Genomic DNA, 14,782 nt, shown 5'->3' on the forward strand with positions numbered 1-14,782 from the left:
AAATAAAAGGGAAAAAGAGATCATCAAGCCTCTAGGGAATCAAGTCTTCATGAACTCCAAGATCACAATAAGAGAGACATCTCTAGAAAATGAGAGAGAAATAAAGAGTGTGATTATATTCTCCAATGAGAACTTATGTCCCATTGTGAATCACACAAGGAAATGACACAACTAGAAAGATGGAATTGAACTGCCAAGTGAATGTGGCTACTCACTAGTCAACCCATCGAGGACTCATCATGTGACTACCAACCTTTCTCTTTCCCTAAGTTCTCTCTTAGGGTCTTATTAGGTCATACAATTGACCAACTAGGGTTTCTACACAACCTATACCTCTTAGGATTCTAACCAGTAGATCCTAACCATTCAATTAGTGCACATCAATTAGGTAGGACATACACTTGTTCACTACTGTCTAGCAATAGAGGTAACTCCAGTCCTATAAAGGACATGATTTATCTCCTAGGAGTGTCTCAAGTATCTTTCCAAGATTCCAAACCCAAAAAAATGTCACTACCCTAATCAAGTTGCAATCCACAAGTAAAATTGCACTCAAATGCTTGGAAAAAGGCTACCAGGATTAGCCATCCAAATGCACAAAAACAAAAATGTCTTGAAAAAATCCTTAACAATGGCCAAAAAAAAAACCAATCTAGATACCCTTTTCAAAGTTATTAGAGATTTTGAGGGTCTAGAGTTTTCACACTGCCCATATAGTATGGGCACAAATTTAGCCTTGAATTAAGGGTTTCAAGGGTTTTCTTGTTGTCTAATGCAAAAACTTGTTTTAAACTCCCTAGGACTCTCACCAAAACTTCTCCTATAGATTTGGTTTAGTTCACAACATCTCCTAACTCTCCACATGCTTGGATTGAAGAACTTTCAAACCCCTCCATAGCTCTTTTCCTGCTCTATGATCCCTAACCAAGTTAGAATGACTTGCATAGGGAATCACCTTAAAAATCATAGTTGTGCTTTCAATGGGCCCTCCAGTAATATACATGTATTCTAGTTCCAAATCCCAAGAAACTATGCAATGCCTATGGTGGGAAATGGCCCTTGAACCCCATTTTTGCTAATAGCTTGTCTTAGGACAACAGACTAGTGTAAAGCAAACTAATTAATCTAGGCACTCAAGAGTTGAAAAAACAACTAACTTGAATAGAATTGAATCTTGAAACAATCCACCCTAACTATTCCAACACAAAAATATGTAGATCTATTCCATTTACATGCCAATAACACCAAAAACATAAAAACTATTATTCAAAATGTTATTGCATAGTCCGTACAATGTCAAATCCACTTTCTCCAATTGATTGAAAACATTGGAAATAATCTTATAAAGGCTTAAAATGAATGTTCCAAAATAATTTAGGTAGTTGAAGAGCTCTAATTGATAAGTTTCTCTTTTTGCAAGAAAATTGTCAAAAAGTTGTCAATAACAACTTTTTCAAGATTTAGCAATTTTTGCAATTTTTTACATCTACTTCTCAAACTTGCTCCATTTGATACGAAACTATGAGAAATTCATTAGATGAATACTAAACATATTATAAGGACCTTAAAACACTTTCTTTCCCTATTTAGGCTTCAAAACCCAAAAATGTTCTATTAAACCAAATGAGCAATTTTTGAGCAACTATGGGCAACTTCACTATTTTGTGCTCTTCCAACTTGCCTATCCACACCTTAAGACCAAGTTAGTTCTCTTATTGATCTAGTGATGTGGATAGAACCATTACAAGAAAAAATATCTAAGAAATCCTAGGTCTACCACTAACTTACCTAGGTGCTCTTGCACCATACTTCCCTCATTAAAAGAAACCAAGTTGTATCTATGGAAACATGTCTTGGGTAATGCCAACCATCTTGGAATTTGTCTCAAAAGCCCAAGTAGCCTTTGAATTTGGCTTTCACTTCCATATGGTGAGGTTCTCCATATACAACTTGTACCTTATAGACTTCTTCACTTTGAAGTCTAACTCCTTTTTTGCCTCCAACTTGCTTACACTAGGTGCTACAATAGGTTCAATGTCATCTTGAATATCTACATTGATCTAAGGTATTGTGCCTTTTTAATTCCATCAAGTCTTGTGCATTGAAAATAGGGGATATGTCTAAAGCTGGTGGCAAATCTACCTTCTAGGCATTTGCTCCATACTTTGGCAAGATTTTGCAATGCCCTAGCCTCTTCATCTGTAGCTTGGTAGGTACACCTTTTTGAAGCCTTTATTTATTCAAATGGACTATAACATAGTCACCAACAACAAATTGAACATTTTTTCTCTTTTCATCCACTTTGGTTTTGAGTTTTTGAGTGTTATCTTGGATGGTCTTCTTGACTTTCTCCTGAATCTCCTTCATGGCTTGAAAAAATTCTTTAGCTTGACCACTTCTTTGATTCATTTCTCCAAGATACTTCAATTCACATACACCCCTTGGATGCATTCCATAAACAATCTCAAAAGGACTCTTTCTAGTAGTTCTATTCCTACTATCATTATAGACATATTCTGCTTATGAGATTATAACATCCCAAGTCTAACCCTATTCCTTAGTTAGGAACCTAAGAAGGTTACCTAAAGTATTATTAACCACTTTAGTTTGACCATCAATTTGGGGAAGGTAAGATGAACCAAAAAACATGTTTGTGCCAATATTTCTCCACAAATTTTTCCAAAAATGGCTCATAAATTTAACATCCCTATCTGACACTATACTTAATAGAAGTTCATGAATCCTCACAACCTCTTTGTAAAACAAATGGAAAATATGAATTTCATCATTAGATGTCCTAAATGGGATGAAATGCCCCATTCTGTTGAACCTATCAACAAAAATATAAATGCTATCATACACTTGTTTGGTTTTGGGTAAACTTGCAACAAATCCATACTTACACACTCCCATGGCCTATTTGGAATTAGTAAAGGATGATAAAGATATGCATTTCTCATTCCTCCTTTGGCTTTCATGCATACCATACATTGCTCCACATACTTAGTTACATCCTTTGCCAACTTCGACCAATAATAGAACCTTTGCACCAATTCTAAGGTTTTGTTGACACCAAAGTGTCCACTTAGGCTACCATTATTCTTCTCCTATATTATGTTCTCTCTTATTGAACCCCTTGGTATACAAAAATAGTTACCCTTGAATAGAAATCCATTTTGCAAAGTATATTTTGGAAATTTGCTATGAAAATGATTCTCAAAATCAATGCATACTTTTTAGGATTTAGCAAAGTCCTCATCTTCCTTGTAAAGATTCTTAAAACTCTCTATCCCAGTGTTTTGGGGCTAAATTTCTTGGACTATCATAATCCTTCGACTCAGTGCATCTACCACTTTATTTAATTTTCCTTTCTTGTACTTGATTGTGAAGGTGAAGGCATGCAAGTACTCCATCCACTTCAATTGTTTGTTTCTCAACTTCTCTTGAGTGTTGATGTAGCCAAGAGTTTGATTATCTTGGAATAGAACAAACTCTTTGGGCAAAAAATAGTGTCTCCACTTCCCAAGATATTGAACTAAGGCATAGAGCTCTATGCCATAGGATGAATAATTATTCTTAGCCTCATTGAGCTTCTCACTATAGAAGGATACTAGCCTACCTTCTTGACTTAAAACCCCACCTATTGCTAAGCCAATTGGATCACATTCTAGGGTGAACAATTTTTCAAAACTAGGCAATTGTAGGATAGGCTGAGTAGTTACTTGCTTCTTCAACATGTCAAATGAATTTTTAGCTTCTAAAGTCCACTTAAATTTAGACTTGACTCCACCTTTTATAGTATCAATAAAAGGTGCACCAATACCACTAAAATTCCTATAGAATTGGGATAATCCATGAAAACTTATTACCTCAGTAGATGTGGTAGGTGTTGGCTAGTGTAGTATAGAAACAACCTTCTCCTTGTCCATTTTAAACATTCCTTGGGACACCACAAAGCCTAGATATACAAGTTCTTGTTTGAAGAAATCACACTTCTCAAGGTTGATAGCTAACTTCTCTTCATGAATCCTTTTCAAAACTACCTCAACATGCTTGATATGGTCCTTAATAGTCTTACTATAGATGAGTATATCATCTAAGTACACCACTACAAATCTACCTATGAACTCCTTAAGCACTTCATTCATGAGCTTCACGAATGTGATACAAGCATTAGAAAGACCAAATAGCATCACAAGCCATTCATAAAGACCATCAATAGTCTTAAATTTTGTTTTTCATTCATCTCCCTCCATTATTTTGATTTGCTGATAACCACTCTTCAAATCCAACTTAGTGAAATATTTATCCCCTCTATGACAATCCATAAGATCCTCAATCCTAGGTATGGGGAACCCATACCTGGCTGTGATCTTATTGAAGGCTCTAGATTCTTTACACAATCTCCATTTCCCCCTTTTCTTAGATGCTAGCACAATAGGGACTGCACATGGACTTATTCTTTTTTTTATCAAACCTCGATCCATCAATTCTTGGACTTGTCTTGCCACTTCTAAGTTCTGATTTTGAGTGAGCTTGTATGCTACTTTGTTTGAAAAGGATGCACTTGGAACAAAGTCAATTTGATAACTTATAACCCTCCTAGGAGGTAGAATAGATGGAGTACCATCACTCACTATGTCCTTGTACTTTTAAAGCCAAGTTTGGACTTCAACTGGTAAGGGTTCCTTGATCATATTTTCTTTTGCTTCAGACTTCAATACTACTACCAAAGATTACTTTACTGATGAATCTTTTCCTTTTGGAAATCCCATCTCATGGGTCGATCATCATTTGGCAAATAACACATGCAACGTAGGCCATCCACATCACTAGATATTTATCAGATTTGGGTTCAATGGCTATGGTAGTCACCCATTAGTTATCACATGATTGGTCAAAAATATAGGTCTAATTGCCAATGCAATATATATTTTGGATATATTTATTTTAAAAATTTCACTAGCCTTTGCATGTTTGTTTCTTATTGGCCCATGTTATTTCACCATTACTACAACCAAATAATTTTCCCTTGGGTTGGGCATTGCCCACCATTTTTCTGACATGTGTTGACTACCAAACCCATTTAGCCAACTATTTCCTACTGTGGGATTGCATAGGAAGGTGTGCTTCACCTATGTTTGACATTCCTACTTGTTAATCTTGCATAATTCACCAACCTAGATTAGGCTATAAGATATCATTATTCTATAGAATTAACTCTTTTCTGGTCTAAAGACTAGCATTTCTTATTGCCACTGAAGTTTTAGAGTATTGAGTGCATTGCCCATTCACTTGTGGACCCTAGTTTTCATAAAAGGAAAGTGATTTTTAATTTTTTTATGTCAATAGTGGTACTACCGTACTGGTACAATGGTATTGGTTATTTTTTAGTTTTACTGTCTAATGTCCACTAGTGATTGGTCATCTCACATGCTAAGATAGCCTATAGTTTTGCAAATTATATTGGTAGTACTATAGACTATAGTACCATAGTAGTAGTACCATTTTTTGGAGAATGAATCATATTACTGTTATTATATGTAGTCTAAGTAGTCTACTATCATTGTTTACAGTCTTTGAGTCATCACTATTTGAGTCTTTTGTTCAACAACTAAGTTGATTTATTTTTTGTAGCCTTTATCAGTTTGCAATGTCAAACAAGAGGGGTAATAGGGGTTCTAGTAGGATCCTTTAAAGCCAAGAGAGGCTACCCTTACCAAAATGTAGAAGCATAACGACATATTTTGGTGATGGAAATGTTGGCAACCTACAAGATTCACAAGTTAGATCTCCAGTGCTTAATGAAAAAGGAGATTCATCACAAGTTGGAGACTCAAACCATATTGAAGTTCAAGTTGGTGAATCTAATATCTCAGTTAAGGATGAAGTTTAACATGATTTGGAGGCACTTCCCCTAAGTAGGGAGTCACAAACTAATATTATTAGTTGGAGTTGGTCCCAGACCAGTCAGGTGGGAAAATCAAAAGTAATTCCATAAGTCATGTTCATGTACAAAAGGGGAAAATAAAATTAGAATCAAAGAAAGATTGATCTCATTGGGATTTATCCAAAAGGAATTTTTAGTTAAAATGGGTGGAAAAGTATTGGTTCATTGAACCAGTGGCCAATCCAATTGATGGTGAGCCTCTTGTAGAATGTAGATGTAAGATTTCCTCAAAGATAACAAAGAAGGAGAAGAGGTTGCAACTTAAACTTGATACCATAAAAAAGAATGTTGGTAAAGTTTACAAAAAGGAAACTATAGATGGAGTTGAAAAATCTATGCTAACTTGGAAAATAAAGGACAGTTATTTGCATATTAGGAATGCCAAAATATACTAGTTACACCAACAATTATGGGAGAAGTATTCTGTAGTAAAAGGTTCCATTGAAGATTTCATTGAGAAAGCAATGGAAGTGCAAAATATGAGAAAAGTGGTTCAATTAAGTGTGGTCTTTTATATTGACATCCTATGACATACTACCCTTCAATTACTACCTTATTGTGCTTTTTCAAACTTCAAAACTATTTGAATAGTCACTGGTCAGTAAACATTGGGTGGGAATGGGCTAGATGTCTTGTACAGATTGAAAAAGAAGATATGAAAGAAAAATAAAACACTCAAATTTGATTGCACTATATCTACATGAAGTTATAATAATTGATAATACTTCCTGGATGTACATGCATGTTTATATTGTAAAAAATCTTCATCATCAACCCTTTCCACTATCTATTGCTAAATTGAATTGTAGTGTGATAGCTGAAAATTTTTATGATTTATTAAAGAGTACTCTAATTGAATATGGAGGTTTGGATAAAATGGAGATTGTGAAAAATTTGGTGTGTATTGGAGTGGATGGAGCTTTAGTTATGCAAGGTCATAAAGGTGGTCTTTGCAAAAAGATTAAGAATGATTTGGCACCCTATGCTATTCTTATTCATTTTATGGCCTATCAAATGAATCTAGCTTTTGAAATTGTCAACAATTTTGGTTGTGTAAGTAAAGTGGAATCTCTAATCAAAGAGATTTACCAATACGTTTGTTGAAGTCCAAAACAAGTCTGATAATTTCAACACTTTTCTCAAGGACTTATTGATGGGAGGAAGCTTCTTAAAGAAAATTATACCATATGGATCTCTTTGGATGCACCATTACATCGAGTAATCTCTAAATATCCATCATTGCTTGGACTAATCCACTCTATGTGAGATAGATTCCCTTATCTATATTCAAGTCTAACTAATGTTAAGATACTCTTAACTTTAGCAGCTATTCTCCCCATACTATAGGACATGAGAAATATTATAAAAAAGATTCAACAAAGATCTATGTACAGTGCATAATTTAATAAGCTATGTAAAATGACATGTAATAGCCTGGATGCTTTGTATTGATTACTACCATTAGATGAATCAAAGTTTGCAAAGTGGATAGAAATTATAGATTTGAACAATCCTAGGAAGTTTTTACATATTGGTGCAAATGATGAGGTTTATGCCAAGGTACTTGGAGTAGACATACCAATGTAGTACTATGTCTACATCATCTTGATTCCAACCCAAACAAAGTAGGAAGCAAAGTTGAATCAGAACCAGAGAATGTACTTTCATGTGTTACAAGTAAAGACTTCAAGAAGATCAAAGACTCTATGCTTGACACTATCAAGTGAGTTTTCTACAATCTTTTGTCAAAAATTAGATTCAGATTCCTCCCACAAGAACTGCTTGAAGCAATGTCAATTGTTTTTCCACAATATTGGTCTCTAAAATATCTAACTAATTTTTAAAGAAGGATGATGATTTTGATTCAACATTTTTGCAAACCTAAAGAAATCAATGGAGTAACCATAAATGGAATTTAGGTGAATCTCGATTGAGAGATCAATCATATTCTTTTGCAAACATAATGAGGGAATAATATGATCTCATGAAGAACCCAAATGAAGAGGGAGTAGTAACAAAGCTTTGGAAAAACTATGATGAGAGAAATTAGTTGAGAGAGTCAATACTAGAATATTTCAAACTTACCAAATTATGTTTGAAAATGATATTGGGTTCAGTGGAGGATGAGAGAGTTTTTAGTAGTTTGGGCTTCTTGAAGTCAAAGGTTAGAAACAAATTAGACAAAAATTTGGATAATTGTTTGAGGCTCTATAATTCTAGATATGAGGTAGATAGTTTTCCTTATGATAGGGCTGTCATCATTTGGAGAAACCAATGTCAAGAAGAGGGATTGCCAACATTTCAGACCCAAGTGGTAGTGGAAGTGGTTCATGTCCTAATATTGGAAGCAATGAAGATGATGTTGTCTTTGGCATGCATACTGATGCTAACAGTGAATATAAAGAAAACAAAATGAACAATGAAATGTTATATGCAATAAATGAGGAGGATTCTAATGATAGTGATACTGAGCCAGTCTAGGCAGAGTGGAAACTATAGTGGCTTCTCAACCTCAAGTTCTAACTTTTGCATGAGTCAAGTAGTAGACTAGCAATAGTAGCTCTAATTTAAGACTCTATCTACTAATTAATTATGTTTGTAGAAGTTAATTTATAGCCTTCTTTCACTATCCTTTTATAGATGCTTAATATTTTTTTTGAACATGTTGAGATTTTTATTGATCCTAGTTTTTTTAAGAAATTATAACATAATGCATTTAATAGAATAAGCTCTATTTTAAAAAAATTGTATCATAATTTATAATTATAAATCAGCTTGTAACATAATACTTTTAACAATTACAAACCATTACAACCCTTTGCAAATGACTCAATGTCAAATTGAAATGACCGTGAATTCCCTTTTGCAGATACAAGGGAGCAACAATAGTTGTAGGTCAATTTGTAATTGTATATATAATCAGATTATTACTACATAATACATTATGTGTGTACCATCACATTGCCAATTTTTCACATTTCCAATTGTACAATTTTTTCAAGTAGTAGGAATTTTTTTTTCATATGCTCTATGTAGTAATATTATGCCAGTGTCTGGCTGCCCAACTATCCTAATATATTGGCTCTTGATTCCTATAACAATTAACATTAAACAAAGTTGAAATTAAATCCAAAATTTGAAATTAAAGAGCAACAAGTAACAAAACAATTATAGTACTATCACTTACTAAGTTGTTACTTATTAGTGCTATTATCTATGACTGTCACTGATAGCAATAGTAATAGTTCAAGAAGATGACCCAACACCAATGAATTTCTTTAGGGTGCTCCATTCTACATCATTTGGAAGCTCCATTTATTTGTAGCTAAATAGTTTTAACCTCATCAACAATGAATACTTCAGAGAGATAGTTTTACATGAATCGAAGAATTTATCTATAACTTCATTCATTGTTGATAGTGGTTTGATGCAACTTACAATTCTTTTTGGAGTGGTTTCCTCAGGAAAATTGCTTAAATTAGAATTCATGTTGTCTTGCAACATTTTTATGTAATCTTATTTTCCAATGAATCTGTCATTTGAGTTAGCTGGATTTGGTAATCCAACATTTAGCAAGTTCAATATGATGTGATTCATCTTGATCAAGTCTTTGGAAGCAGAGCTTCATCTATTTCCATTACTTGTTCACAATTGTGATAGAAATCAATGGTCATTACAAAAGCATCCAAGCAGTTATTTATTCCATGGTTTGCAAAATCCCTATCACTAGATCTCCGTACTTTATTCAAAATTTTGTTAGCAAGATTTTTTAAGGAATTGGTGAAGATTTATCTTTTACCTTGAACATCTTTTTTTACATTTCCAAAGAGAAGTCTAAGATTGCTATTTAAATCAAGCCATTCAAACAAACTATCACTGTTCTTCATTATTTTGTTCCAATTTTCTTGTTTGATAAGCTTAACAATGTTTATTATAGTATCCTTCACATGATGGTCTTCAGAAGAGGTCATTCTATTTTGTGCGATTACATTCTCCATCTTTTTCTTTATTTCAAACATCTCGTTTTCACTCTTTTTAAGTATTTTGTCTAGTTACCCTTGCCAATCAGTTGCTCTCTTCCTCTCATTCTCCAATTTCTTCTTCAAATCTTGGATTGTATTTGTAGTAGTTACCTCTTTTTTATTCTCATCCTCAAGTTCCCTTTTCAAATCATGGATTGTCTTTGCAGTGGACTCCTCTTTTTTCTTTGCATTGTCCAATTCCTTCTTCAAATCATGGAGTCTTTGAGTAGACTCTTCTTTTCTTGCATTCTCCAATTCTTTTGTTAAATCAAGAATTTTCTTTGCAGCTAACTCCTCTTTTTTCTTTGCATTCTCCAATTCCCTCCTCATATGGTGGATTGTGTTAGTTCTTGCAATAGCACTAGAGTCCATTTTTTTTGCATTCTCCAATTCCTTCTTCAAATCAAGGATTATTTTTGTAGTTGAATCTTATTTTTCTTTTTTCATATTCTTCATTTTCTTATTCAAATTGTAGATTGTGCTTGCACTAGACTCCTCTTTTTTCTTTTCATTCTCCAATTAAATCTTCAAATTATTATTTTCCTTGATGGCAAAGTCTAGGTCAGTTTTCAATTTATTGTTGACCTGTGTACTACTCTCTACATACTTGAATAACTATGTAGTAAAGGCTTTTTTTATGTTGAAGTCTTTTTTGGAACTCATCCAATTTTTTAGTCAAGTTTTGCACTTGTTCATTCATCTTTTCTTGCTGGATAATTGTCTCTATAGGAGAAGAATTCTTTATCCTATTTTGCAATTCTTTGAACCTATTGTCTGCTACTTTCTCCTTGGCCTTCACATTATCAAGGTCTTCCTTTAACTTTTCTATTTTCTTTGTAAGCCTTTTTTTTCCCTTTTCACTTTCATAAGTGTATAGTAGACCATTTTGTTGCTCTCTTTTGATATATTGATTTTGTCAATATTTTTCACTTTTGATAAATCCATTTGAAGACTGGTAAATTATATATCATTACAATTTATTATATTTTTTGGTGGATTATTATATCTACCTAGGGGCATAATATCCATGAAGTTCATCATTTCATTGTTTGGATCATATGTTAGAAATATTCTATTAGTAGATCCCTGACATTCAACAACTAAATCACTTTTCGAAGTCTTCATAATTTGCCTATTTCTTTCACTTTTGTCTATTCAAACTTTGATGCAAACTTGTTCAAACTAAAATCTAGGTTTTTTGACACAATTGAGTGTTCAAAAGGTGAATTATCAGTTGTATTTTTATATGCTCCTCCAACTCTAGTTAAAATTAATCCACCTACAATTGTATTTTGAGGATTTCCAATAGACTAAAGATGACCCATTCTAAATCCTAACATTTTAGGACTATTTTTAAAGTTTTGTATAGAAGCTACTAGTGCATACATCGGTGAATTAACTGCTGACATTGCTTGCAATGTAATTGTCATAACTTTTTTCTTTTTTGCACAAGGTTCATCCATGCTAATGCCAGTGCTAGTGGGATCAACTACAATTGGATTTGAAGATTTAACAAATAATGTGTTGGCATGACCTCCAAAAGTAGAAGTGTAATGTTTTTTTTCCCTTTCTAGATGAATCATCTTCAATCTCAGAAAGTCTAATGATTGGTTTACATCCTCTTTTGGGTGGGTCTGGTACTAAAACTAGATTCCAAATCCCTTCACCATTTTCACCAATGGGCCCTATACCTACATAACTCATTTTTTGTATCATAGTTGCCCCTTTACTATACATTTGTTTAACTGAATCACTCATTTGAAGTTTAACAATATCTTTACCCCTGGTTGACTTGGAGTCTTGAATACCTTGAATGTCCACATCAGACTTGAGGTTCTTCTATCTTTCATTATCAATGTCACTACCAAAATCATATAGTACAGTTGGATGCTCTTTATTCCAATAATCAGTAAAAATTTCATCCTCCTTAATTTCCTCAAAACCTACTGATGTCCTTGGTTCACCCAAATTTTGCCTCATTTTTCAAAAATTAGTCATCTTGGTTTGACACTATGACGCAGATGCATATGCCTCTTTAATTTCTTTCGGCATAGACCTCTTAGAAGGTTTAGATGCTTTCTCGTAGAAATTTAAGTATGTCAGAGGCTCTAATTTGTGTGACTTTGATATGTGCAATGTCGTAATTTGGGATGACAATTCTTGTATTGAAATATTATTCTCTATTGCATGTTTCTCCATCTCTTTCTTAACCTCATCCCATGAATCCTTGTTTTTTAACTTTTCTATCAATGGCATCTCTTAATGTTGATATTTGCTCGTTGAGTTCCCATTGGTAATAAGTCTCATTTTTATTATGTTCAGTGGATCACAATTCCAGTGACTAACAAAATCAAAGCCAAAAAAAATTACCAATTCATTTTCCACTTTGAAAGCCTTTCTCTCAAATGTGAGGCCTCCAATTGTGAAAGGAAAGGAAAGAAATATCATTTTATTTTGTTTTCCACTGGAAAGTTCATCTGTGCTCTCCATTTTCTATACATATTCTAGTGCAAAAACCCTTTTTGTAACATGCATTGGAAGTTTGTAGGATTCCACTACTAAACCATAAAACCTTAAGATAGTGTACTCTTCTATCAAGAACCAGTCAACCAATTGAATATGACTTTCCAATTGAATGCAATGTTTACAAGACACATGCAATCTAGGAATTGAAGTGCATGTGATTTTTTGGTAAATAGGTGCCAAAATAAAGTCTACAAAATGGTTGTGGTTTTTATTTATAGAAGTCATCCTCATCTTAAGTTTCCTCTCATATATTGGACTTGAAGTCTCTAATTTCTTCTGGGTTTTCCCATCAAACTTATATACCTCAATATCAAAGTTATTGTTCTCTGTGTCAAATATTGGGTGATGATTTGCTAAAAGAAGGTACCACAAGTAACTTGTGAACCTAAATGTCATCATCTTTCCTATAGTTGTACTTTGTTTAATCATTAGTAATTGTTGTTGCAAAGATTCAACAATGTGCTAAACAAAATTATATCTTACATCTACCTTCTCAATTGACTGACCTCGACAATGGATATTATAAATCATTTTAAGAAAATTGGCCCCCACTTCCTTGTTACTATCCAATCCTAGACAAAATGATAAAAAAAAAATAGTATTCTGAACCCATGACACAAAAATATCATACTAATAAGGAGGCTTATGGTCTACATCTAGTGTAACACTAGTAGAGGACTCTGAGTTTATTAAACCCTTAATATATGAATCTTGATAAACTCTTTCCAGTTTTTCATAAGCTTGTGCTAGTTTATCAAGTCAATGTGCTCATTAAAGCTTTTTGGTTTAAACCCTAGCCCTAGGTCTAACAAAGTGAAAAATTCACTCTCACTTATGGATAAAATTTCCTTGTGAGTGTTTTGGTTTACAGTTTCCTTTCTATTTTTATCATAATTCTAAGTGCATAGCATTACAATTTTAAGGCAAGGGAATACTTTGGGTACAATGAGGTTTGCTAATCTAGTAACCACTACAGCTAGTTTATTTGTATGTGCATTAATACTGTTGTTATATTTTTAATAAATATTCCCCTTCTATGGATCTTTTCACCTATTAAACAATGAATGTTTAATTCCCATGATTCCAAAAACTCCATGGATAATAGGATAGAAAATATCATGACATTTATCAATGAAACTTGGGGTTTGTAGCACTTGCTTGAGTTCTATAGTATCTTTCTTTTCCTTTATGCTTGCACTTGTACAAAAGGTTTTTAACTTTTTTTTGCCCATGCTTGCTACTAGTTATTACACAAAATTCTTCTTCAGGTCCTATTTAAAATAATTGTAAAGTGTAAACTTAAGACAATTAAAATCAAGATTTCTATTGTTGCAAATTGCAATGAAATTTTTTCTTAAAAATTAAATACCCAAAATCAAGATTGGATAATTGGTGTTGTCATCTAACACTCAAGTTTCACACTTTCAATCTTTAGAACACAAAATCAAATTCTAACAATCTTTGAAAATTTGAAATTTGAAAACCCTATTATATCATACTCGACTTGGAGAACTTTCAACTTCATACTCTAAAAACATAGAAGGTTAATAGTTAAAAGTTAAAATGAAAGTATTAAGTAATTAATGGTTTTAGGTACTTTACTAATAGTATGTACAATGTACATGTAAATGACATAAAGAGTCAAGACTCAATAATGTAGTAATGTACATAAAAATAATAAAAAAAGTAAAAAATTATTACATTAATATACATTTGAATAAATTTGTTCATTTTAAATAAATTAATTAATAAAAATCAAACTTAATTATCAATATGACTTTCTAGTCAATTTGTGAAATGCTATCATTGTTGTCAAGAGTCATCTCGAATCATGACATGTGTCAATCATGACACTTGTCAAGGACACATGTCACGATTCTAGTTGTTTCTTGACAATAGTGATAGCAGACCCAAAATTTACTCAAAATTCATCTTGAGTCATTGTTGTTGGCATTGATCTACCTTTTACTTAACAATCATGGCATCATCGAGTTGGGATTAAGTAATAATATTTTAAAAGACTAAACATAATTATTAATAAATTGATTGAGTCCTAACACTTAATTGAGCTTTGCAATAACTAGACATGTGTCACGATTTTGGATGAATCTAGGCACATGGAAAAATATTCTCCAAAATCGGTCTAAAATTCATCTTGGGTCGTCAATCTTTCTTTTAGTTAATGGTTGAGATTTTGGGTAGAATCTTGGAGTACACGTGCCCCGATTTTGAGTTAATTTAATTATTTATATTAAAAAATAATATTAAAAAAAATGTATAATAA

The sequence above is a fragment of the Cupressus sempervirens genome, chromosome 8, assembly GCF_028749045.1.
Source record: "Cupressus sempervirens isolate cs-2001-9-10 chromosome 8, ASM2874904v1, whole genome shotgun sequence".
NCBI classification, from domain to species: Eukaryota; Viridiplantae; Streptophyta; class Pinopsida; order Cupressales; family Cupressaceae; genus Cupressus; species Cupressus sempervirens.